Raw genomic sequence first — 26,516 nt, 5'->3', positions numbered from 1 at the left:
GAGAGCTAAAAAGAATATGGTGTGAGAAATCTTTTGACAGAAAGATGACAAGCAGGTAGACAGAATGACTTACGCATGCTAGTTAAAGAAAAAAAACTACTCCCCCTAAATGATACATTTTCTTTTTATTTCCTAGGTAAAATCCATTTAATGATTTTTAACATTTATCCATTAGTTTTTTTCTGCTTGAAGGGTAAATCAAAACTCTGTATCAATCTTCTGAAGGTTAAGGCAGGTATTTATGTAAAAATGAAAAAGGATTACAGATTTTCAACCACACAAGTCATAATAGAGAAAAGATGTATAGTTGGAGACTTTCTGGGGAAACGTTTTTGTGCCATGACTCCTCTTGATGAAGTCTTGTAATGATGAGAAACCTCTATTCTCACCAGGGAAGGAAGGCATTTCAGACAAATGTGAAAATTTTCTTCCTAGGTAAAAGCAATCGGTTTTATAGTTTAATTCTATTCTAAGCCGATGTCTGGAATTTCAGGAGGAAGGTGAAAAAATTTTTCCATGGTGTTCAATAAATTGGTTTTAAAATTTGCCTGTTGGGAACAAAAGGTGTTTTCCCCTGAGGAAAGGTTTAGATTGCCTTTCTTACCACCTGACTTGGCTGACTTTGTGACACCAGAGAGTGGCATGGTGAAGTGAGATGGTTTCAATTGTTACCTGACAGTTAGGATGTCAGGACTGCATATTAAAAGAAAAATTCTTCACAGAGGAAATATTCATCTGTCATGCTGTTCATCAAATTATATTATTATATTATGTATAATACCTAGTTACCTTCCATAATTGCAGGAGATGTATGAACTCAGTGGCTATTCAAAATGTTAAGGGCTTGCCCTTGGGTTGGAAGAATTAATATTGTTAAAATGGCCATACTACCCAAAGCAATCTACAAATTTTTAAAAAATTTCAAGTCCTTTTATTAGGTATCGTAAACAGTGAGGTTGTTTTATTAAACAGAACTTTTAAAAAACATACTGTTTTTAGGTTCTTATTTTCATTAGAACCCTCATTGATGAAATCTAGTCGTTTTCTGGTAGTGTCTTTAGGGTTTTCTATATATAGTATCATGTCACTGGCAGACAGTGACAGTTTTACTTCTGCTTTTCCCATTTGGATTCCTTTTATTTCTTTTTCTTCTCTGATTGCTTTGGCTAGGACTTCCAAAACTATTTTGAATAAAAGTGGTGAGAGTGGACATCCTTGTCTTGTTCTTCATCTCAGAGGAACTGCTTTCAGCTTTTCACCATTAAGTATGATGTTACTTGCAGGTTTGTCATATATGGCCTTTGTTGTGTTGAGGTATGTTCCCTCTATGCCCACTTTCTGGAGAGTTTTTAATCATAAATGGATGTTGAATTTTATCAAAACCTTTTTCGGCATCTGTTGAGATGATCATGTGGTTTATTCTTCAATTTGTTGATGTGGTGTATTACATTGATTTGTGGGTATTGAAAAATCCTTGCATCCTTGGGATAAATCCCAGTTGATTATGGTGTATGATCCTTTTAATGCATTGTTGGAGTTGATTTGCTAGTATTTTGTTGAGGATTTTTTTAATCTATATTCATAAATGATATAGGCCTGTAATTTTCTTTTTTGTGATATCTTTTGTTTTGATATCAGGGTGATGGCCTCATAGAATGAATTTAGAAGTGAAATAAGTCAAAAAGACAAAGAAAAATACCATACGATATCACTTATATTTGGAATCTAAAAAAAAAGAACACAAACTTATTTACAAAACAGAGACAGACTCACAGACAGAGACAAAACTTATGATTATCAGAGGGGAAAAGGAATGGGGAGAGATAAATTGGAAGTTCAGGATTTTTAAATACTACTTATTTTCTATAAAGATTCTACTATATAGCACAGGGAACTATATTCAGTACCTTGTAATAGCCTATAATGAAAAAGATATGAAAGAAAAAGTTATGGGCTGATCAGGGCATTAGGACTTAGAGACTACGATTTTCTGATCTGTACTGAACCACAACATTTTTCCTGATTGAAGGTTAGAGCCTGGAATATGGGCTTTGTAAATAAAACACACTAAGGGTTCTGAGAGTGTTAAGCTGATTAAATGTGCAGCCCATTATATGGCAATAGTTCAGTATCTTGAGAGCTGTAAGTCATCCCACCGCCATACAACTGAATGATCCCAAGTTCTTTCCAGAACGATTACCATGTTATACCACTTAATAGAAAATCATGGCAATACGACCATTTATTGATTAGTTACTAACTACTGGATATTCTAATAGGCTCAGTTTCCTTACATTATCTACCGATGAGAAAACAGAGGCTCAGAGATTTTTAGAAATTTTCCCAGAGTCATACAGCAGATTCAGAATTGAAACTAGGTCTATAGTTTTTCAGGCTCTCATGATGTCTCATTATGCTACATTGCCTTCCAAGGAGAGAAAAGATAACAGTTAAGTTGAACTATTCCAAAACACCCCAAGCTATAGCGATTCCTGTTTAGTCCTTTTTTTCTCGTAGTTCAGATTTACATGTCAGGAGCGTGTGGCAGCTCCACGGTATTGGGGACTTAGACTGTTTCTATCGAGTTGCTCTGCCATCACAGGGGTGTGTTGTCTTTGCCCAAATGATTAAGAGGATTCATGGCCATGTCTGCCTTCAGCTGATGGTGGAAAGAAGGCAGGGAGGTGGAGAGGGAGGGCTTGCTGCTTCCCTTTATGAACACAATCCCTTTTACTCGTATGCCATTACCCATATGATCATGCCCAGTTGCAAAGGAAGATGGAAATGAGGTTTTAGTCTGAATAGCCACGAAAGTTGATAAATCTAGGAGGTTCTATTATGATGAAAAAGAAGGGAAGAATGGTTTTTGGAAGTAGATTAGGTAGTGTCAGAGGGGCTTTTCATATAATGGAATTCACCTGTCTCTTTTTAGTGAGGATTCTAAATTCCAGAGAGATTATGTGCATTAACCAAGGTTACACACAATTGGTGGCACAGCAAGTCTAGAAACCAGTTTTCCTGACCTCCAGGCCTGTGGTTTTTCTACCATATCAAATTGGCTCCACAGCATTACTGCTACTGGTGGAAAAACCATGGACCAAATTGGACCACTGGCGTGCAAATTATGTTTATTAACACGTAAAACATTTCCAAAGAATCCCAAGGATGTTTTGTCCTCTTCTTCCATGAGTTGATTTGAAAATACATAAATATTTGTATATATTTGTGCTTCCCTGAATAATGGTCTTTTGAAAAGGGGTTTTACAAAGCATTTCTGCATAGCTGTAGAAATGTAGTATGAAAGCATTTAGTGCAGTTTTCTAATGGACATAGAGAGTGAGAGTAAGTTGTGGAATTTATTACACTGTGCATTTCACTTGTATTGCCTGACAGATCACTGGAATTTAATTTTAATTAAAAAAATACAGTGCATCATAGCCTAATAATCTGTAGCCTCATACTTCCATGCAATTTTTGGAAAGGAATAGAAAATTGAAATCATTCTTGGGTATTGAAATTGTTTATATGTTCAGACCATGGGCCAGTTCACAATTTAATTCTGATTCTTGAAAGACTCATTCTTTGTGAGCACAACAGTTAAGAAAAATACTGAATTTATTGTGACACATTATCAGCTTAGTGCAAAGCTGCCCCCCTCAAAAGAGTAGTTGAGTAGACAATAGATTGTACAGGCAGAGTGAGCAAAACCAAAACCAAAGTGGGACAGAGGACTAACTGTTCCAGCTACTACTTTCAGCTCTGCACTGTTGTAAGTTTCTGTTCACTGAAGCATCACTTGTTTGCTGTTGCCTGAATGACTTGTCTAAATGTTCATCAATATCAGTAACAATGTTTTCTGTGTATACTGTGCTTTATGCCTTATGAGGGGTTTTCCTTTATGAGCTCTAATTTCAGCTGAAAAACAATCCAGTGGGAGAGGAACAATAATTTCCATTTTTATAGATAAGGATATCAGTCATAAGACAAGCTATTATGAGATACGATGATTGTCACAAAAGTAGCAAAAGGGAGACTCGTGTTTGACTATGAGGTTAATGTTTGCCTTTTGGAGACAAGGTGTTTTGTGTACACAATTGTGTGTTCCTGGGATGGAGGGGCAGGTAAGAAAGTTGGAGTCATGGCTTGACTAGTGGAAATGGAAACAATATCAAACAATATCCAGTCTAGTATTTGAATGCTTTACATAGCTAGACTTTTGGTTCTGTATGTGAATTTTTTTTTAATGTGAGAATTTTTGAGAGTTAACTCTGGGAGGCTAGATTATCCATGCTAAGTTTTACTTTTCTCCCCTTTCTTTGTGTTAGCATCTTTTGGTGTTTCCAGAGCCCCTGCCATCTGCTGTTTCTGCTTGCAGTATTTTGTCTCTTCACTTTTGATCATTGCTCCATTTTCTGTTTGTATTAAGAACACTAGTTTGTTGTGTGTCTCTTCTTTGAAAACCAGCCTTGATCAGGAGATACTGATGGAAATATAGACAGAGACAGATACAGGTTTAGACACAGGCATAGACACAGATATTTGGGTGCTTCGTTGATTACTGCTCTTTACTTGAAGACCACAGTCTGTGTGGTCATGTGGCCAGTATATGATTTTCCCCTTGTGATATGGTAAAAAAGAGGAAATTTGCTTTTTTCCCTTGGATCCATGTATTTTTGACTGAAGTCAAACTTGGTCAGATCCATGGAACTGACCAAATTCTATTTCAAACACTCTGAGGATTAATTTTCTAATACTTTGGCTTCTCAGTGAATGGTACTGACACTAAAATTTTGTCTCTTTTTGCAAGCTGCATGCTTACATGGACTTCGGCTTTGCTTTAGATCTTCTTAGTCCTCGTTGGCGTGCTATTTCAGGACATGCTAAGTTTGGTTTGCTACCAGACTATAAGGCTCAAGAAGTAAGAACTGTCCATTAAGGTTTGGTTTATTTTATTTTATTTTATTTAGGTATAGTCAGTTTGCAATGTTGTGTCAATTTCTGGTGTGCAGCATAATGTTTTAGTCGGACTGATACATACGTATATTCCTCTTCATATTCTTTTTCATCATAGGTTACTAGCCTTGGAGAAAATCACTAGCCATCTATGCTCCTTGTCCACCATCTTCTCCATGCTCATGTCTTTCCAAACAGGGAGTAGAGGATAAAATCATTTGTCATCTCTGTCAGAGAAGAACTTCCATGGTACAGAACGCAATAGGTCTTACTCCAGCTTTGGGGTTGTAAGGTGGCTGGAATTCAGCCTTCATGTAGGGTCTTTAGTCTCCTCAAACTCTAAGGATCTAACTAGTTACTTGCTTGTTTCCCCAGTCAGGGTACCCATGCCCTGAAGCTACCCATGGATTTGCAAGTGACTCTGGGGTAGCTGTCTGTGTTCTGCTTTCTGTTTTTTGATAGGAGGTGCTTGGAGACCTGAGCATGACTCATAAATGGGCTTCCCAGGTCACAGTTGAGTTTTGGGAATTGGTACTTTTGGTAAGACTTCCATGTTGGAAACACTAAAAGCCATTGTATAAGCATAGAAGGAAGATAGCAGAGTAATTGGAAACTTTTTACCATCTTCTTCAAACTGCCATGGCTGACCACAGACCCAAGTCATAGGCTAGGAATGAGAATAGTATTTTAGATTTATTTTGTATATATATTTTTGTTTGTCTAAGTAACTATGCCTGGATTTTTAAGGGTTTTTTTCCTAAGGATTCAATTTGCTGACTTTATTCTGATTTTGCCAGAGAAGGGGCAACTTTGTTACTTCAATGAATGTAATTTGTTGATAATTTGTCAAATAAGAGAAAGAGTTTTTTTTGGAAGTGTCTTTCTTTAGTCAGCTATTATAAGATTTTTTTCTATGTTGTGAATAAAAAGAGTTTAAGGCATTTAGAAAGGTAAAATCTAACATTCCATCACCAAAGGTGAATCTGAGTGAAGTGTGTGTCCTGAGCGGTAGCACACATTAGGGGTTATTTGTAGTGAGTTCTTCTTGTTTTTGAATTTTTGACAGTTTTACTGCGATAAAATTCACATAGCATATAACTCACTAATTAAAGTGTTCAATTTAGTGGCTTTTTAGAACGTTAACAGGTAGGGGCAACCATCACTACAGTCAATTTGAGAACATTTTGTCCCCTCAGAAACAGCCTTTACTGTCACCCTTCACTGCTCTCCCCCTCCCCCACCACTCTCCCCAGCCCTGTGTAGCCGCTGGTTTACTTGTCTCTGCAGGGTTCCCTGCAATGGACATGTCATATGTGATAATGCGGCCTTTTGTGACTGACTGCTTTCACTTAAGCTTTCAAGGTTTATCCATGTTGTAGCATATGTCAGCATTTCCTTCCTTTTTATAGCCAAATGGTACTCCATTGTATGGCTGTAAAGTGGGCTCTTCTTTACCAACAAAAAAGAAAGCAAAATAGCAGCAAGACTTTTTATTTGCTGTTATTAAAACAAAAGAAGCCAATGAAATAACTTGGGCTGTCTCCATATTGTGTCATAAAATCAAAAATAGAAGACTTCGTGATAAAAGGTGACATAATTCTACCTTTTATTGTTTTAGTAAATTTATGGGTACAGAGTGGGAATATTACAGTATTGCCCTTCTCTTTAAATTTAGTTCAATGATTATTTTCTCTATATTTATCAGGACCTGTCCTATCTGATCAGCTGGTCATTATACATCTTTCCGGATACTTTGCAAAGTGTGATCTAATACTTCACTATTTACAGTATTTCTCTAACTGAGCTTGAGAAAAAGCCAAAACTGAGAATCAGGAAGCTTGCCTTCAGACCTGATTTTGGGGAAATCACTTAACTTATTTCCATTTTTGTTTCCTCACGTATAAAATAAAGGGATTGGGTATAAATGCAGTAAGTCAAACGCTTTTTCTCAAAGTATGGCTGGGAAAGAAGCCACATTGGAGATGTGATGCATGCTTTACCCCTGCACCGAGAAGAAAGGGACAGAGTGACTAAAAACCTTGGCTTTGGGGCACTGGAACAATACTTCTGAGACTTTACTGTGTCCTCAAATCTATTTTTCTTAGGAACCTATTAAAAATGATATATTCCTGGGGCCCATTTTAGAGATTTCGATTCAGGAGGTCTGGGAAGAGGTTTAGTAATCTGCATATTCAGCAAGTATCAGATGGGTCTGATTCAGATGATTGGCAGGCCACCATTAGGGAGCCCCTGCCTTAAAGGCTCTATGACTATGGACAGAACAGATAAGCATCCTGAAGCTACCGATTGATAAGATTCATGTTTTCCCACACATTTCCAGAAGGTCAGCAGATTTTGAGCTTAGCTAATAATTGGTTGAATTTCTGCTGGATGAGCTTTTGGATGAAATTTAGCTCCAGGCGGAGGGTACAGCCTGAGGGGCTATGTTGTGTCATTTAGTTCTGGTTAAGGGTGAGGAGTCTGGTGATTCCTTCTAGGTGCCTGGCTCAGTTCCTTCTTAGCGCAATGCGAGGCAAGCTATCTTCCCATAGAAGCATCTTTTTCTTATCTCTAAGAGGGGTGGTATAAAACCTTTCTCATAGTGTAGTTACAATAAATATGTAAGATAATGCATACGAAACAATGAGCAGAGTGGCTAGAAATAGTAATGCTAAATAAATATTACTATTGTTGTTAAAGGCAACAAGTGAAGCTTCGTAATCGATTTTTAATAAAATTTGCCCTAAAGTTTTCAATGTATTCTTCAAGCATCTATTATTTGTGTGCTATGAAGAAAGCACTCTGATGTGGTGGGGTTGGGTTACGTGAAAAGAGGGGGTCAATACCAAGATGACCTCAAAGGGATGTACCAGATAGCTGCGGCAGGACATCAGCTAAGATGAGGGCGTGGGAACCATGGGAAAGGGAGGGACGAATTCAGCATGGCTGGATTCTGAGCGTCTGGGCGCAATTCCGAACATGGGCTGATAAATCCTCTCAGGTCTGAATAAACCCTTGCCCAGGGTTGTAGAAAGGGGATACTGGGGCGCATTCAGTAGTTCTCTCATAAATTCTAAGTCATACTAGGTTTTAAAATCTGTTATGATTTTCACTATCAGATGATTGGGTAACCAACTAAATGTTTTTACAATAAAATAAAACTGAGGGATGATCCTTCTCCTTTTATTTATTAAAAACTTATTAACCAAAAATTTGGTTAGTGGGAATAAAATGGTCAGTGGGAATGAAAAAGGAAAATAAATTCTTAATAAAGGTGAGCAGTGTTATAGTTGACTGTTGAATGACTTAAGTTTGAACTGCTCGGGTTTACTTATACATATATATTTTTTTCAATAAATAATTATTACAGTGCTATATGATCTGTAGTTGGTTGAATCTGCAGATGTAGAATCATGGACATGGAAGGTTGACTGTAAAGTTATATGTGGAATTTGACTGTGCAGGGGTCATTGTCCCTAATGCCTGAGTTGTTCAAGGGTTGACTGTACTATACAATTCCTAGTCTGCTGATGTGGAATCAAGGATGTGGATGGCTGACTTATGAAACTTAAGCATCTGTGGATTTTGGTATCCTTGGCAGGTCTTGGAACCAAACCCCGCCTCCCCAGATGCTGAGGGATCACTGTATATTTTCCTAACTGTTGTGGGGAAAAAGGATTTCTCTGAGTTTGGTGATGCTTTCTTACTGAGATCTCTCGGGCAAGTCTTCCTAATGAGAGAACACTTCCTTTGACAGATGGCTCCAATACCCTTGCAGAACATATGGAAATAACTGCCTGGGTTAGAGACATACATTATATAAATAATTCTTCCTGAACAAAATAATCTTTTCTCTGTGTCTTTCAGAAGTCACTGGAGGAGGGGAGAAAAACATTAAAATAAGGTTAACTAAATCTGAGTTTTATGATAAAACCCAGAGATAAAAAATTCACATTTTACTATAAAGAAACACAACACTGGCTAAAGAGTAAACACAATTACTTCAGTTAGAAACAGGGGTCCTGAGAGAGAAAAAAGGGAATCAGAACCATCTTTGTTTCCTGATGGTTCTGCAGCTCTCCCTGCTCCATTAGCAATGGGCAAGGTAGTACTTCTAATTAAGAAGGCATTTAAAATAATTTGCGAAGAGCAGGGACATGCCAAGTGTGAAAAGCCCCTCATAGAGGAGTACTTCCGGGCTAACGATGATGAGACTGACAGGAGTTTGGGACCTCAGATCTTCCTCTGGCAGCTTGAAAGAGCACCTAATTAGCACCTGAGGTTCTGTTAAAAAGAAAATAAAGGAACCAATATATAGTCTTGGGCCAGGTAATTTTCAGTGGCAAAAAGCCTTCATGTGCTCCAGGAATCCTGGAATTTTAAGTAAACTAATCAAAACAAGGGCAAGTTCTATTAGCAGAGGAATGACCAATCTCAACTGAAATTGCAAAGAAAAATCGCTCAGCAAGTGAAAGAAGCTGCCAGATTTTTCAGTAGTAACGTAGAAGACTAGCAGGTATTTGCTAAGGTCAATCTGGATTTCTATATTTTGGCTTGTGAAAGAGTTTACACTGTACTGTCTTTCTTGGTTAAAGAAGGTGACAGTGGCCTCATTTCAGAGTAGTTTTGTTGCAAGGACTTGTGAGTCACAGGGACCTCTGTTCAGATTTTTAATTTGCCACTCACTGCATGATACTGACTCATTTAAATTTTTTATTTTTCATTTATTTATTTTTGTTTTGAGTAAATTTTAATTTTTTTCCAGCTTTTTTTCTTTATTTAGCAACATTTAATACTTGATTCTAGAGTTACTTTGTATTATACTGATTTTCTTTATTATGACTTAATATAATTATTATTTATATGCCAGCATATTCTGTCTGATACAAAGTATCCAGGCAATCTTTCTTTTTTTAAAATTGGAATATAGTTGATGTACAACATTATATAAATTACGAATGTACAATATAGTGATTCACTATTTTAAAAGTTATACTCCATTTATAGTCATAATATATTGGCTCTATTCTCCATGTTGTACAATATATCCTTGTAGCTCATTTTATACTTAATAGTTTGTACCTCTTAACTCTTCTGCTTATATCGCCATTCCTTCCTTCCCAATCCCCACTGGTAACCTGGTAACCACTAGTTTGTTCTCTTTATCTGTGAGTCTGTTTCTTTTTGTTGTTGTTGTTATATTCACTAGTCTGTTGTATTTTTTGTATTCCACGTATAAGTGATATCATACAGTATTTGTCTTTCTCCATCTGACTTATTTCACTTAGCATAATACCCTCAAAGTCCATCCATGTTGCTGTAAATGGCAACATTTTGTTCTTTTTTATGGCTGAGTAGCATTCCATTGTGTACATATACAGCACATCTTTATCCAGTCATCTGTTGATGGACATTGAGTTGCTCCCGTGTCTTGGCTATTGTAAATAGTGCTGCTGTGAAGATTGGGGTGCATGTATTTTCCAATTAGTGTTTTTGGGGTTTTTTTTGCAGATCTATACCCACGAGTGGAATTGCTGGTCATAATGGTAGTTCTATTTTTGTTTTTTTGAGAGACCTCCATATTGTTTTCTACAGTGGCTGCAATAATTTACATTCCCTCCAACCTTCTATAAGGGTTCCCTTTTCTACACATCCTCTGCAACACTTGTTATTTCTTGTCTTTTTGATGAGAGCCATTCTGACAAGTGTGAGGTGATACCTCATTGTGGTTTTGATTTGCATTTTTCTGATAATTAATGATGTTGAGCATCTTTTTATGTGCCTATTAGCCATCTGTATGTCTTCTTTGGAAAAATGCCTATTCAAGTCTTCTGCCCATTAAAAAAATTTTTTTTTGCTGTTGAATTGTATGAGCTGTTTGGTTAGTAACTCCTTATTGATCATATCATTTGCAAATGTTTCCTCCTATTCAGTAGGTTGTCTTTTTGCTTTGTTGAAGGTTTCCTTTTCTGTGCAAAGGCTTTTAAGTTAAATTAGATCTCATTTGTTGATTTTTTCTTTCATTTCATTTGCCTTAGGAAACAGATCCAAAAAAATGTTACTATAGTTTATGTCAAAGAGTGTTCTGCCCATGTTTTCTTTTAGGAGTTTTATGGTTTCTGGTGTTACATTTAGGTCTTTAATTCATTTTGTATATGGTATTAGAGAATTTTCTAATTTCATTCTTTGACATGTCACTGTCCAGTTTTCTCACCATCATTTGTTGAAGAGACTGTCTTTTCTCCACTGTATATTTTTGCCTCCTTTGTCATAAATTAATTGACCATAAGTGCATAGGTTTATTTCTGGAGTCTCTATTCTTTTCCATTGATCTATGTGTCTGTTTTTGTGCCAGTACCATGCTGTTTTGTTTACTGCCAATCCCTTCTGGCATGAGGTGGCTGACTCTGGAACCCTAGGAGGCCCTGGGACAGTGCTTGCTCACTGGTGGGTGAAGTCAGGGTCTAAGAGACCCTGGGGCAGTTGCTTGCTCACTGGTGGGTGAAGCCTGGTCCTGGGGTAGTGCTGGCATACTGGCAGGCCAAGCCAAGTCCTGGGGTCTGGTTTCAGGGTCCAGGGTCCCAGAGCTGGTATTGGGTTGCTGGTGGGTAGAGTTGATTCCTGACACAGTTGGCTGTGGGACTGGGGTGTCTTGAAGCTTGTGCTGGTCTGCTAGTTGGCAGTGTCAGTTTCTAGCCCGTCCCAAGGCAGGATCTGTCCTGCTGGTGGGTGTGGCATACAGACTGTGGGGATTCTATTTTCTTGTGACTGTTTTTTGCCCACTGGAGGGTAGAGCTTGGCCTAAGGATGGAACAGACTTGTTGGTGGGTGGGTGGAGGGGTCTAGCTGGTCTCAGGGCAGATTCTGACCTGCTGGTTGGCAGGCCAGGTCTACAGACTGTGGGACTACAGTTTCCTTGCTGCTGGTATCTGTCTCCTGGTGGATGAGGCTGGTCCCAAGACTACAGCAAACTCCTCGGAGGACCAGGCCAGGCCCAGGGGATTTGGGGGCTGGTGCCTGCCTATTGGTGGGTGGAGCTTGGTTCTGGGGTCTCTGGCTGGAGAGCCCTGGGGTTCTTGGGTCTGATGCCTGGGCACTGGTGTGTGGGGCTGGTTTCTCTGGTGGACAGGGCTGTTTCCAGAGATGGCTGTGGACTCACGGGGTCTTAGCACAGCCTGCGTGCTGGTGGGTGGGGCTGTCTGTGTCCAGTTTGTTGCTTGGCCTGAAGCACCTAGCACTGGTGCCTATAGACATTCGGGCCAGGGCAGGGCTAGGTCCTGGGGCTAATAAGCTAGAGGGAGGATTCTAAAACAGCTCTTGCCTTCACCTGTGTCCTCGTAGTAGAGCTCCCCAAAATTGGCTGCTGCCAGTGTCTGTGTTCATATAGTGAGCTGTGGTCTCTCTGGGGGACTCTCCAAGATCAGCAGGTAGGTCTGACTGAGGCGCCTATCAAATTACTGCTACTGCCCTGGGTCCCAGAGTATGTAAGATATTCTGTTTGCCCTTTAAGACTGAAGTCTATATTTCTTCCAGCCCTCTGAGACTCCAGAAAATAAGCCCTGCTGGCCTTCAAAGCCAAATGCACTGGGGGCTCATCTTCTCTGTGCAGGACCTCCAGGCTGAGGAGCTCAACATGGGACTCTTGCTCCTTTGGAAGAATATTTGCAATTGTACTTATTCTCCTGTTTGTGGGTTTCCCACCAGGGAGTATGAGTCTCGACTATATTGCAACTCTGTCCCTCCTGCCCATTTCATTGTGGTTCCTTCTTTGGTATCTTTAGTTGGAGAAGATCTTTTGTAGTAGGTTCCAGTCTTTTTCATTGATGGTAAGTCTGCAAATAGTTGTGATTTTGGTGTCCCTATGACAGGAAGTGAGCTCAGTGCCTTTCTACTCCATGATTTGACCGATTCCCCCCTTCTGTGACCTGTGATTGGTGAATTCAATCCATTTACATTTAGGGTGATTATTGATAAGGATTATTCATAGGTCAAGGCTTGGTACTACCATTTTATCTTTTGTTTTCTGGTTGCTCTACATCTCCTTTTTTTTTTTTTTTTCCTTGTGTTTCTCTGCCATTTTGGCTTGGTGGTTTTCTGTGATGTTTTTCTCAGTTTCCTCTTTTTTTATGTTTTGTGTCTCTGTTCTAGATTTATGTTTTGTGCTTACCATGAAGTGTATAAAATGTCTCATAGATAAAATAGCCCCCATTTTCTGCTGATAGTATTTTACCTTCATTTGCCTATGTGGTTCTGTCCTTTTCCTCTTCCACTTTTTGTGTTTTTGTTGTCTCAAATTATCTCTCTGTATGTTGTGAGTTTATTACCAAAATGAAATAGCTATGGTTATTTTCTCTGATTTTTTTCCCCTTTAACCTTCGTGCTATAATAAAGTGTTTAAAAACCTATTCTGATATAGAGTTGCAATTTTCTGATTCTGTCTGTCACCTTCTCAATGTTTTGTGCACTTTTGCCTTTTTGTTTCTGGTGGAAAGCTCCTTTCAACCTTTTTTTTTTTTTTTTTTTTTTTTTTTTTTAATAAGGCAGATCCAATGTGGATGAAATCCCTCAGCTTTTGTTTGTCTGACAAAGTCCTTATTTCTCCATATCTGTATGATAACTTTGCTGGATAGAGTGTTCTTAGCTGACTGTTTTAATCTTTTAGTACTTTGAGAATGGCATTCCATTTCTTCCTGGCCTATATAGAGTCTCTGCTGAGAAATTTGCTAATAACCTAATGGGGGTTCCTTTGTAAGTTACCATCCTTTTTCTCTGGCTGCCTTTAAAATTCTTCCTTTATCATTGACATTTGACAGTTTTATGCACGGAGAATTAGGTATTCTCTTAGCTTCATGGAATTACATATCCATTCTTCCCCAGGTTTGGGAAATTATCAGTTGTTTCTTTAAATAAACTTTCTATTTCTTCTCCCTCTCTTCTCCTTCTGGGATGTGCATTATCCTAAGGTTGCACTTAAAAAGAGTCAGATAGTTCTTGTAGAATTTCCACTTTTTTTAGCTCTTAATTCTCTTTTTTCTTTTATCTGTATCATTTCCCGATTTGTCTTTAAGCTCTCTAATTCTCTCTTCCATGTGGTCTGCTCTATTTCCAATGTTTTCTAATCTGGAAGGCTTGTTAAACACAGATTTCTGGGCCCCCTTCTCCAGAGTTTCTAATTCACTAGATCTGAGGGCCAGGGCAAGTATATGCATTTTGAACAGGTTTCCAGGGGATGCTGATGCTGCTGGTTTGCAGACTGAACCGTGAGAACTATCGGATAAGAGTAATAGTCTGATTTTTCCAGGTGCTACAGTTACAGTAGCACTAGCTAGTACTTGTATACTACTTGACAGCAGAATGCTTTCTTGTACAGCCTTATTTTATCCTCTGGTAACCCTGTGAGGTAGGCATTACTAGGTCTGATTCATAGATGAGAATTGTACTATAACTATTTCTGGTTTTTCATTTCTAACAGACGGTGAGTTCTTTGAGGCCAGATTCCATCTGATATTCAATTTTATATCCTCAACACATAGCAGGGGTCTGGGAATGAATGTTTGTAGAATGAACAGAAAGATTGGCTCTGGAGTCACACAGGGAGTTTGTAGCAGAGCCCAGTTTTGAACCTGGACGCCTTAAATCTCAGTCTAGCGCTTTTCTACTCTTGGGTGTACAAATCAAACAGCAAATTTACTTTCGTTCTTGAGCAAAGGTAGTAGTTTTTCTGTTTTATCTTGAAGTCCTGGGTTTGCAACACTAGCTAGCCAAGGTGATTAAAATTTGTTTTGAACAATACTGTTAATCACTGAAATACAACAGATCAGTCATGTCTTACATATTTATTCTTTTCTCTTTCATTGTGACTGCTTTACCAAATGCTTTACACAGTAGTTCAGGACAGTAGAAATGATTGTGCAAGTTGAAACAATAAAAAAATGATAATCATAATCAGTGGGGAAAGTTACATGATTTTTTTTGTTAAAACAAAGATTCTCTTACTATCAGTCTAAATATAAGACGTTTTTAAAAATGACTGATCTTCATATAATACATTGCAACTTGGAACATCAAAAATACTCAGAATTATTCAATTGAGAATTGTTTCCTTTCTTTGTGAATAACTTATCAGGCATAGTTTGAACAGAATTTACTTTCTCATCATATAACTTATGATATAGAGTGAGTATCTTTTCTCTGCCTTGGAAAACTGTCATTCTTCCTTCTAAGTTTGGATCAGTTTCCAGCATTTTATCCTTTGCACTTTCAACACTGTAAAATAATTCTGAGTTCTTTTAATGTGAAGTTTTTTGCTGATGTTACTTCCTCTGGGACATCTTCATCCTTTTCATCTCAACCATTTCCTCATTTATATTGATAAATTCTCCTTCATTAAGTTTCTCAGGCTGCATAGCTGGAGTCTTTTAAATGGTGGCAGTGTCAACACTCCCCTGGTCAGCTATTCTGTATCTCTTTGGAATCTGGTTGTAACTTTCACAAAAGCATTTATTTTAATCTGAGCTAGAACTTCAGCAGATAGTTTAAGATTAATCAATTCATGTCAACTTATGGAACAATGAAACCAGCCTTTACTGGTAGCTAAAGGTCCCTCTTCGGGCTCCTAGTAAATACAGTTTTCTTTCAGTGCGGCAACTAACTCCATTGCTTTGGGCTGAGTGGTAGCCAGACTGATTGGGATTTGTTTTTGATGACAGTCTTCAATTCAAAGTAGAAGTAAAAGCCCCATTCAATGACATTAGCAGCTTTCTGTTCCTACTGCAATTTAACTAAAAGATGTTGAAATAAGTTTACCTTGATTTTATATCTGTTGGACTTTTTCATTGTGGGTGATATTTTATCTTTTAGGTCTCATTCTATCTTCATCAATATTTTATTTTATTATTTATTTTATTTTATTTATTTTTTTTATTGAGTTATAGTCAGTTAGAGCACAATATAGTCCAGTGTAGAGCACAATTTTTCAGTCATACATGAATATACGTATATTCATTTTCACATTCTTTTTCACTGTGAGCTACCACAAGATCTTGTATATATTTCCCTGTGCTATACAGTATAAACTTGTTTATCTATTCTATATATACCTGTCAGTATCTACAAATTTTGAACTCCCAGTCTGTCCCTTCCCACCCCTCTCCCCTGGCAACCACAGGTTTGTGTTCTATGTCTGTGAGTCTATTTCTGTTTTATATTTAAGTTCATTTGTTATCTTCTACTTCTTCTTCTTCTTCTTCTTTTTTTTTTTAAGATTCCACATATGAATGATATCATGGTATTTTTCTTTCTCTTTCTGGCTTAATTCACTTACAATGACATTCTCCAGGGACATCCATGTTGCTGCAAATGGCATTATGTTGTCATATTTATGGCTGAATAGTATTCCATTGTATAAATATACCACCTCTTCTTTATCCAGTCACCTGTTGATGGACATTTAGGCTGTTTCCATGTCTTGGCTATTGTAAATAGTGCTGCTATGAACATTGGGGTGCAGGTGTCTTTTTGAATTAGGGCTCCTTCTGGATATATGCCCAGGAGTGGGATTACTGGGTCACATGGTAAGTCTATTCCTGATCTTTTGAGGAATCTCCATACTGTTTTCCACAATGGCTGCATCAAACTGCATTCCCACCAGCAGTGAAGGAGGGTTCCCTTTTCTCCACAGCCTCTCCAGCATTTATCGTTTGTGGACTTTTGTAGGATGGCCGTTCTGACTGGTGTGAGGTGATACTTCATTTTCATCAACATTTTAAATCATACTCAGTTTTACTTTACTTTTTGTTTCTTTCATCTTTGCACTTTCATCTTTGTCAGCCAATTCCTTTTTTTGAGTATCCATTTTTGTAAAATGTCATGTGGGTTTACTGCTTGTCAACAAGGAGGCAACACAACCACACACTTTACTGTCTGTGCATGACCTGAATAACAGATGTGGATTGACAGATCACTGACAGAATGAGGACGAATTGATGTAGTCAGTCTTTGATTGTGATATGCATTGATTTCTGTCTAGTGGTTTGGACTTGAAAGCTGTCAGTGAAATTTGGACTTTATGCAATGGCTATACTTACAGTTAATATAATGTGTTTGAAATTTGAGCCATGCTATTAATATTGCTTAACTAAATTATGGTAAATAAATTTCATGTTCATTGGAACTGTGCAATGTGAGAATTGCCTAAAATAGAAAAAGTTTACCTGTGTACTGGATGAAAAATATTTGCATAATCTCAAAGCTATCCACTGTAGAACAGTGCTCCCAATATTTTCTAAGCTGTTTAAAGAAACAACTTTCTTTGGCCTCCAGAGCAACTGATTAAATTATGAAAACACCGACATACATATTCTAATACAGCTTAAATTTATAATGTATTAGAGAGAGATATCTATAAACTCCTGTTTACTTTTGAAATTCATTATAACTTAAATCAACCTGTACAGATCATTTAAAAGTTGGGTGGACTATATGAGGACTATGTTAACATTTGAATATTTAAATTCTGTGCTACTTTAACTTTATTCCTGTGATTTTTTTTTTCCCCCATGAGTATTTCAGTGGTATGAATAAAGTGAACAAAGTGCTCAGCCAGACTAGGTGAACTAGGTTCCTTGAAGGAGAGGGAATTTGGACTGGTTTAAGAGATTGTTTGTCTAAGCCCTTGAGTTTTCAGGTTTTTTTGTTTGTTTGTTTTTTCCCTACTCAAGGATTTTACTCACCATGCGTTGCACTGCTGTGATGAAACAGCTGGAGTACTTTTTTAGGCATTAATTCATTCATCCACTGCCTAGAACAGTGCATGGCACACAGTTGAGTTTCATGAAGACATATTTTATGAAGTCCATACTAGGCCATGAGAATGCAAAAATGATTCACACACTGTCCTTGTGGGCACAGAATAGAGCTCCCTGTGCCATGACTTTCTGCTAAATTTCTAATATTGTACAATGATAATACAAACAAAATTTCTAATTTATTCTATGCCTGCAGTGGACCAGCAATCATATTAGACCATGTTGGCATTACCTGTATAGTTATCTGAAGCCAAGATTCAAGATGGAGGTTCTACTTTCAAGGTGGTTCACTCACATGTCTGGCAAGTTTGTCTGGCTGTTGGATAAGGGCCTCTGTTCCTCTCTGCTAGGCCTCTCCATGGGGCTACTTGAGAGGCTTTATAATATAGCAGATGGCTACCCTCACAGAGAGTGTTCCAAGAGGTCAAAACAGAAGCTGCAATGTTTTTTATGCCTAACATTGAAAAACACATGTTACTTCCTCAATATTCTATTGGTCATACAGGGTGAGACATGATTCCATGGGGGAGGACACTGTGCAGAAGTATCAATACTACGAGGTTTGTATGTCTAAGAGATGTCCTCCCACTTTGTAAATAAGTAAACTGGTACAACTAATAGGTGGTAGAACTGGGCTTTGAATGCAGGCATTCTGGCTCCAAAGTTCATACTCTTAACCATCATGCTATCAGATGAATTATACTTTAATATTAACTATCATTATTGGATATTGTTTCCATGTATGTTGGGTATCTATGAGCTCTTTATTCTATTGGTCTGTTTTTCATTCCTATAGCAGCAATACCACATTGTTTTTATTACTATAGCTTGGTAACTTTTTATATCTGGGATGATTCCCTGACTTCATTCTTCTTTATGAGATCCTCAGCTATTCCTGGATCACTGTATTTCTATACCCATTTTAGAACAGTCTGTGATATTCCATTAGAAACCCTGTTGATGCTTTTTTTGGAGTTGCACTGAGCCTATAGATCGATTTTGGAAGAACTGATGTCTTGAAGATATTTTGTCTTCCTATCCTCAAACTCTGGATTCTTAACTATGGTATACATTTCCAGTGACCTATCCTATATTTTCACAGATCTGATGACTCAGGACAGCCCTTGGCGAGTTTAGGCTTCTTTTTATGGCAGTGACTTAATCTTGGAAGAAATTGTTTGCAACTTTGGTCTTTTGTTTGTCCTAGTCTCCCAATTTAGAAAGAAGTGTCATCCCCATTTATATTTTGTCTTGTGGTAACCTGACGTTCTTGGAAAATTCCTATCATTTGTACTTTTTTATTTTCACACCTCTTTACATTGTGAAAATAACCTGAGATCACTTCAACTTTTTGCTTATTGTGTCTATCAACCCCAAGTCCCCTTCTCACCTCTCCATATCACTGGGAGTTTTAAATATGTTTTTATCAGATCGGTCTAGAGGAAGAGTTGGGTAGAGGTCAGGGGAGGGGAGAGGTATGTTGAGAAGGGTTGGACACATGGGTGAAGAGGTAACAAAAGCTATTTGGTTGATGAGCTCTAAGCCAGTGACTGCTTCCAGGAATTTTCATCTGGGTGCAGAGCCTGAGTGTCTTTTCTCCCTGGAGCTCATACTTCTCATTCTTCCCACTCCTCATCTCAGACCTCTTTGATGTCCTTGAATGCCTGGTGACCTATGGAGAAACAGACTTAGTGAACACGTGCCTGTTCTGCAAAATGAAAGCACATTTATTTTGGCTTCACTTTACATCAATGACCTAAGATGGTTCCTTAATTCACTGACTAAATATGATCAGTGCAATTTCTTATTTATTCTAAGATTTAATAAATAAGAACCCAGCTTTGGAGGAAAAGGGCTAAATCCTTAAGGTGACATTAAAGCTATAAGCTCTTAGGTGTCCTGTAGGTTCCTATAGGGATTTTTTTAGTTAATGGCATCTCATTGAATTGAAAGAAGCTGTTTAGAACTCAGAAGAAACTTTCTGAACCCTTAAATCTGTCTCATTATAATATATTTTTGTCCCCAATGCCAGGGGTCTTTATACACACAGGGAGGGGGTATTTTAATCTTAATTTTGCAAGGACTCCAGTCTTAACAAGGGCATTTAAAAATACATGTTAATAATGAAATCTAAATAACCTAGGGAGAGTCCTACAGAGTTCTAGCAGCATAGTCATTGTGGGCAAATTTTCTTGTGAAACTTTAATGCTTATACTGGGAAAGGCACTTAGTACAGTGCTGACTGAAGTGGACAGTTCTCACTGTGTGAAGTGTACCCTTTGCTGTTCAGTATTTACTAGCATAATAGAAACGCTTGGGAACAAATATTCCTTTGTATGTGTAAAGCCTCATTTAGAGCCAAATCTTTCTTCAAATACTCCATTCGTGATCAAATGGTAGGTGAAAATGCAGCACTTCTCTAAAAGGCAAATTCTATGTGTATTTTAAAGTATTTGCTGAGTTTCCATTTTTTTTCCCCCAAGAACAATTCTTTTCACTTCTTTAGCCACTTTCCCCCTTGTTTAGTTCATATCCTTAGGTGGACAGAAAAGATGATGGATCAAAGAAATGCTTTCCAATTTTATGCTTTTGGTTGGATAATTGGCATCAAAAAGAACTGAAAACTTCAAGGAGGCTTTTAAAGCATGATTTTCATAAATTTGTGTGATTGGGAGCAGAGCTGAAGTTCATTCAATGCAAATTGTGTTTCTCCCCCTTTTTATTTTCGGAACATAGCCCATGAGTGGAAGGTGTGTTGGGAGCTACCTTCAGTTTCAAAATTTTTACTTAAAAATCTTTTCCCCTCCTTAGATCAAGAGATTTTTCTTTCGAGGTCCTAATAAGATGGGTGAGTTAGGAATCTAATTCTTCAGAAGATATGGCCCCCCTAGATGCAATGTTCACAGAAATGTGGAAGGCCCAGGCACCAGGGACCAGCCTTGGAAACAAAGAACTGAGCCCTTGAAGTTGAAGCCAATGTGGGATATTAAGAACTGGGATGTGATTAGCTTTTTTTCTCTCTGGAAACTCATCCTCATTGCTTGCCTTATCTCCTTTAGGTAAGAGATTCTATGATTCAGAGCTAGGATATACTTCATGCACCACAGTTATTTTCTCCCCTCCCCCGCTCCCTCCCAGAAGGAGCAGAAAGAGAGACAGGAAAAGGAAGCCAAGGGCAAAAGGGGCAAGAGTGTTAGAGCCAGACTGACTGGTGGAGGGTAGAACTTGGGGTGGGCAGGTGGGGCTGGGACCTCTGTCTTCTGTTGATGCTGGACAGGTCTGCTAACCCTTGACCTCACTGTCCTCAAATGCAGATTTAGGGGTTTACATTGGGTCCTTTCTCCTATGAAAGTAGACATCTATATCTTTCCCAGGCCTCTCTCACATGCTATGGACAGCCTAGCTCCCTCAGAGGTGGTATGTAGAACCACAGAGTGGGCATCACCCTGGAGCTTGTCAGAAAGGTCAACTGTCAGGCCCCGCCCCAGATGTACAGAATCCGAATCCACGTTTTACCAAGTCTGCAGGCTGATCGATGCATCTGTCCACTGCAGTTTCAGTTTCAGAAGCTACTCTATGGGAAGTCTGCCACTGCCTTGTTTTAGCAGTGAAACAAAACCAGCTGATCAATGAGTCAAACAAAAGACCTTAGAGACTTACCTATCCCGAGGTGTCTTCTGGATTATAGGATCTCTGGGCTGTGGGAAAAATATTGAATGCCCATCAATGTCAGTATGTCCCAGTAGTTTGTCCTCTGAGCTGCTAGATGCTCTATGGGAAGGCTTTGAGGTTTAATATCCATCTGCCACCTCAGTGACTAGCTTCCGGTGACTTGGTTCTTTGTCTTCCTCCAAGGGGCACCAAGTACCCAGTGCCAGGCCCACGTTCATCATCACCCCTTATGGTGCGTCACGTGAATGACACGCCTTTATACCTTGTGTTTTTCACAGTTGCCCAGAGCGCCAGGCAGGGTAGGCACTGTTGCCCCGTGCTGGGTGCTAAGAATGAGGTCTCTGAAGGTCGCAGCAGCAGAATAACTGACTGGAAGCCCTAAGCTCTGTGCCTCCAAGTTCCGGCCTCCTCCCTCCTCTAGGCTGCCACGTCTTTTACAGACAGCGCAGACAACACTTAGAGATGGGTTCTCCTCTCAGAGGCTTATAAAACCCATTTTCTTGTGAGCTAAGCAGGTTTTGTGCCTATTTCACAAGACCTGAGACACAGAGAATGTGAAGACCAACATTAGGACACAGGCTCCGGAAATCCCGTGGGCCTGGGTAGCTCTGCTGGGCCACGTGACCTCTCTGTGTCTATCCAATATGCATCTGGGGAGCGGGACTGCCCCCTGCAGTGGGATTCATAGAGGATGCTCCCAGGGGCTCCCCACCCGGCCCGGCTACACCCGCCAGCCTCAGAGCTGGTGGTGAGAAAGCTGCTGGCTTTTTCCCTCTCAACTTGCTTTCTTTTATCTTCTTTCATCTTGTGAGATATGATTCCCTCCCACACATGGTTCTTCCCCAAGTCCACATATTTTACTTCTTTTAAGAAGCTCGAATCAATATTTTGCTACCCACTTGTCAGGCTGTGAATACATTTTTATTTCCAATTCTTCCTTCCCCAGAGGATTCGGGGTGGGGGGGAGTGTCTACTTTGTGCGTGTGTGTGTGTGTGTGTGTGCACGTGCGCCAAGTATGGGAGCATACAGAGCTGTCTCCTAGTCCTGTGTACACAGGGCTGTGGCTGAGATTCAGCTCTGTTCTTTAGTTTCTGTGGTGTCCGCTGGGCAGAGCAGCTGGAAATTGGTCAAGTAAAGTACCTTGTTGGCAAAATGTGGAAATGTGAGTCATGAGCAGGTGTGCTGCTCTTCTCACCCACACCCCTCTAAAAAGCTGATGAGAAAATTATTTTGGGTCTGCTTTACCGTCATGTAGGCATACATTTCATGCTTCCTAAATTCTGATAATTTGGTGTGTCCAGCTAATGAATCTGTCAATGTGTTGGAGCAGAGTTGAAGTGGAAGTTTACATCAAGTTATCGCGGCTCTTAAAAACAACAGTAAGATTTCCTTCGAGTCTGTGTGAGAGCCAGTGGCTGCAAAGGGGCTTCCCAAGGGAAAGCTCATGGAACTCCTGCCACGTGCCAGGGAGGACTGTTGCCATCAGGACCACTGAATGATCCTGGGGACTTGATTCTGCAGTGAGATATTTTCTGTGATCCTGAGGATGCTTCTCTGAATGAACAGTAGGTCCTCAATGGCAATTCAGTCTTATTTTTCTCAAGACAGGTGTCGGTAAAGGCAGGAAAATTCTACTATTACTGTTACCGCATGTATGGCCTAGAGTTTTAGCAATCTGTGAGCAGGATAGCTTATTTATCTGCTTGAAGAGATAAATTCAGTGCTCTGTACGCAGTGGGCATTCTGGAAATGTTGGTTGGCTAATGATTTAGTTTGTTTTTGGGGCCAAGTCTGGAAAGGAGTTTTGTTAAGAGGCATATGCAATCTAAAAATTATTGCAGATATTACTAAAAATTCCAGGAAGCTAAGCCACTTTAGGACATCCTGTGAAATAGTGGGTGGAGAAATGCTTTCGTTTAGAAAGTCCATAGATGAACTCATTTTAAATAGGTGCTGACAGGATGTTGATATAGGGCATAGGACGAACCAATAAACCAGTGAGTTCTCCTTATCTTTTCCCAAGGTCAAGAACTGGTATATTGAATGAGGATGAGAGGAAACATTGTTTTCTTGTAGAATTTCTCTTTTTTTTTTTCCTTCTGCTGGTCTTTAGATGTAAACGAAGAGACTGTATATATACTGGAGCTGGTGTAATCATTCTTTTGCAATTAAGATAAAATCCAAATTCTGCAGTATGGCCTACAAAACCCAATATGATCTGGGGTTTTCTTACTTTGTAACCTACTCATGTAAATATTTCCACCTGCTCACTTGATCCTTTCTGTGTTGGCCTTTTTTCTACTCATTGAGTGGTCTCAGAGCCACTGAGCTGCTGGACAAAGGTACATTCGGGACAAGTGTCCTTTTTCAGAAAGTATTCACTGGTCTGCCCGTCAGAATTAGTCTCCCTTTTGCACTGTCTCAAGCATCATAATTTTCCATACAGCACTTATCAAAACATACATATTTGTATACTTGTTCTTATTTCAGGATGAGTTACCAAGAATAATTTGTGCATGTGGTCGTATGTCCTTGGAGAGTTTGGACACTGGGAGGTGACTCTCAGGAAGCAAGGGAACACGTCTCAAGACACTTGGGACACAGTGGAAGGAGGGCAGTGGGTTGACAGGAGTGTGGTGCCCGGTGCTATCTTAACCTGCTTTCCTAATTCAACTCAGCCTGCTGGGTGCAAAAGAAAGCCGGGGCTAACCATCTCACAAAGCTAACAAGGGATTGGATAAGATGTTTTAAGTACGGCACTTAATAAATGCTCAACCAAATCCTAATTTCCTTCAGATGGTTGACCTGGCAGATTCCTTCAAAGACCTGTTTCTTGAAAGAGTAAGAAAGTAAAATACTTCCATGTCGGTATAAATGTAAACTTTGCTGGTAGAAATGTCACACCCATCACCTTTGTGGGTAGCAATTTGGTAACATATACTAAGAAGCTCACAATTTTCATACCACTGGTCCCTGTGGTTATTCCTTTGAGGACCCATCTTAATTTTAATTTAAAATGCAGAAAAAATTTTGTACTTGGAGGTGTTCATTTCCACATTATTACAGTTATAATTTGGAAACAATTTCAATGCCTGACAATATGGAAATGATTTTATGTGTGGTATATCTACAGGGTGGAATAGTATACAACCATTACAAATAATGCTTTCGAGGAACTGTTAATAACATGAGAAAATAATAAAGCTAAAAAGAGTGGATTATAAAATTTTATATATGATAATCTCAGTGCTAGTACAAAAATGCAAGGTAGCATACTAAATACTGAGAATGTCTAGGCATTTATCAGAGACAGTATACGCTGTGTATCGTGCTAAGGGATTTATACACACCAGCCCCCAAACAGGTACTATTATCATTCACCTGTACATGTGAGGAACTTAGGGGTTAGCCTCATTAGCGATTTTCCCATAGATTCTTAATTACTAGAATTGGAGCTGTGATTTGGACTCCTCGTTTATCTTTTCTATATCCAAGCGTACTACCTCCTCACCTATCCTTTCATTCTCTGTCCATACACCAGCAGACAAATCACTTTGGAGAACAAATCTGATAATTTGATTTCTCAGTGCTCTTGGGGTAAAGACCAATGTTCTTGTCTAACTGTGCAGCCTAAGCTCTTAACTACAGCTGTTAACTTTTCTCCAGAGAATAGTGTTGTTTTCTTTTTTTCCCCCTATTGGGGAATTTACAGATGGTTTTAATTTTCTTCTTTATGTTATTCTGTATTTCTCAAGTCAGTTAACATACATTGTGTTTATAATGGGAGACAGGCAGTGGTGGTGATGGTTTCTAATAAGTCGTTTTTATTTCTTAAAGAAAGATAACTCTGAGCACCACAGCTGTGCCATAGAGGGCCCAGGAGGGTGGCAATGAACCAGCTATCAGGGGGTGGGGGGTGCAAGATACCATCATTTCACTGGAGCTGCACTTGAAGCGTCCCCTGTGAACTGAACCCCCAACCCCACCCCCACCCCCAGCCTGAGCTGCCTAGTCCATTACCATGGCTGACAAGACCAGCAGCTTCAGGGTACTCACTGGACACCATGAATGGAAATCACCGCTGGAAGAGAGAAAATTGTGTTAGATTAAGGACGCCGCCTTGCTGAATTCACTGCTCTCAGGTGCGCATGCTCTCTCTCTGGAGGCGAGTCGGCTTCTGTTAAAGCTTAACTTCCGGGTAGCGCTGCACGGTTCTCAGACATGCAGGGATTTTAGTAGTCACTCCAGATTCTTCTTCTTCCAATCCTTTACTCACTCAACAAGTATTTATTAAATGAATTCAAATCTGTCACCAATACCCAGACATTGACCTTTTAAGTGTCTCTCGGATCCGTCCGTTACTCACCATTGCACAGTTGCCATTCCAGGCCGCGTCACCTTCTCCTGGGTCCGGCCGCATCTTCTCATCGATCTCCGCGCATTTCATGTACCACCTCCCCGCCCATACATTCCTTCTGTCTGTACTGCAGCAGAGAAATCATCTTGCAACACATTTGATTGAATTTTTGTTGATATGTTTCCCAGCGATGTAAGGGTAAAGGGTAAAACTCTTGGTGCTACAGGGCCTCTTGTAGGATCTGCTCTCTGCTGCCTCTCTGTCCTCTGCTCACAGTGTGCTCCCCCTGGCTGTGTCTGCCCAGCCATCATCCTCTCTCCCACCCCGTATGCCTGAGATGTTCTGCCTGGAACATACTTCCTCATTCTTCCATGAGAACTTAGCTCAGTGGTGTACTTCTTCAGGGAAACCCCTTCATCTTTTTCTCTAAAAATTTTCTCTATATTTAATTTCATTTTTCTCTATTATATATATCCTGAGAATTGTATATAGCCTATACTCATTTTAACAGTCATCCTGGTTGTGTTTTGATGTTGGCTCATTTTGCTGTGATTATTTGATGTTTGTTTTTCCTGCGAATTGATAAGCGTCATGAAGGCACGGATTTTGCATGTTTTCGTTCACCGTGGTCCGCCCGGTCTAACCTACTGCCCACAACACAGTAGACACTCAATACACATGTGTTGGAGGAAGGAACACATGCCTACTATGTGCCAGGCACAGTGTC

At 39.3% G+C, this 26,516-nt stretch overlaps 1 long non-coding RNA gene across 1 annotated transcript; it reads right to left on the bottom strand.

The window, feature by feature from the left end:
- Positions 1–19,162: 19,162 nt before the first annotated feature.
- On the bottom strand, positions 19,163–25,694 carry LOC140696410 (uncharacterized). The gene is made up of 3 exons (XR_012072699.1): positions 25,489–25,694; positions 21,420–21,457; positions 19,163–19,431 (listed from the first exon to the last, which is right to left on the bottom strand). It is a non-coding gene; the product is annotated as an uncharacterized lncRNA (long non-coding RNA).
- Positions 25,695–26,516: the final 822 nt, after the last annotated feature.

The sequence above is a fragment of the Vicugna pacos genome, chromosome 1 (genome assembly GCF_048564905.1).
Source record: "Vicugna pacos chromosome 1, VicPac4, whole genome shotgun sequence".
In the NCBI taxonomy this organism is placed as follows: domain Eukaryota; kingdom Metazoa; phylum Chordata; class Mammalia; order Artiodactyla; family Camelidae; genus Vicugna; species Vicugna pacos.
The sequence above is the reverse complement of the archived record's forward strand: the minus strand, read 5'-3'. Positions and strand labels throughout refer to the sequence as shown.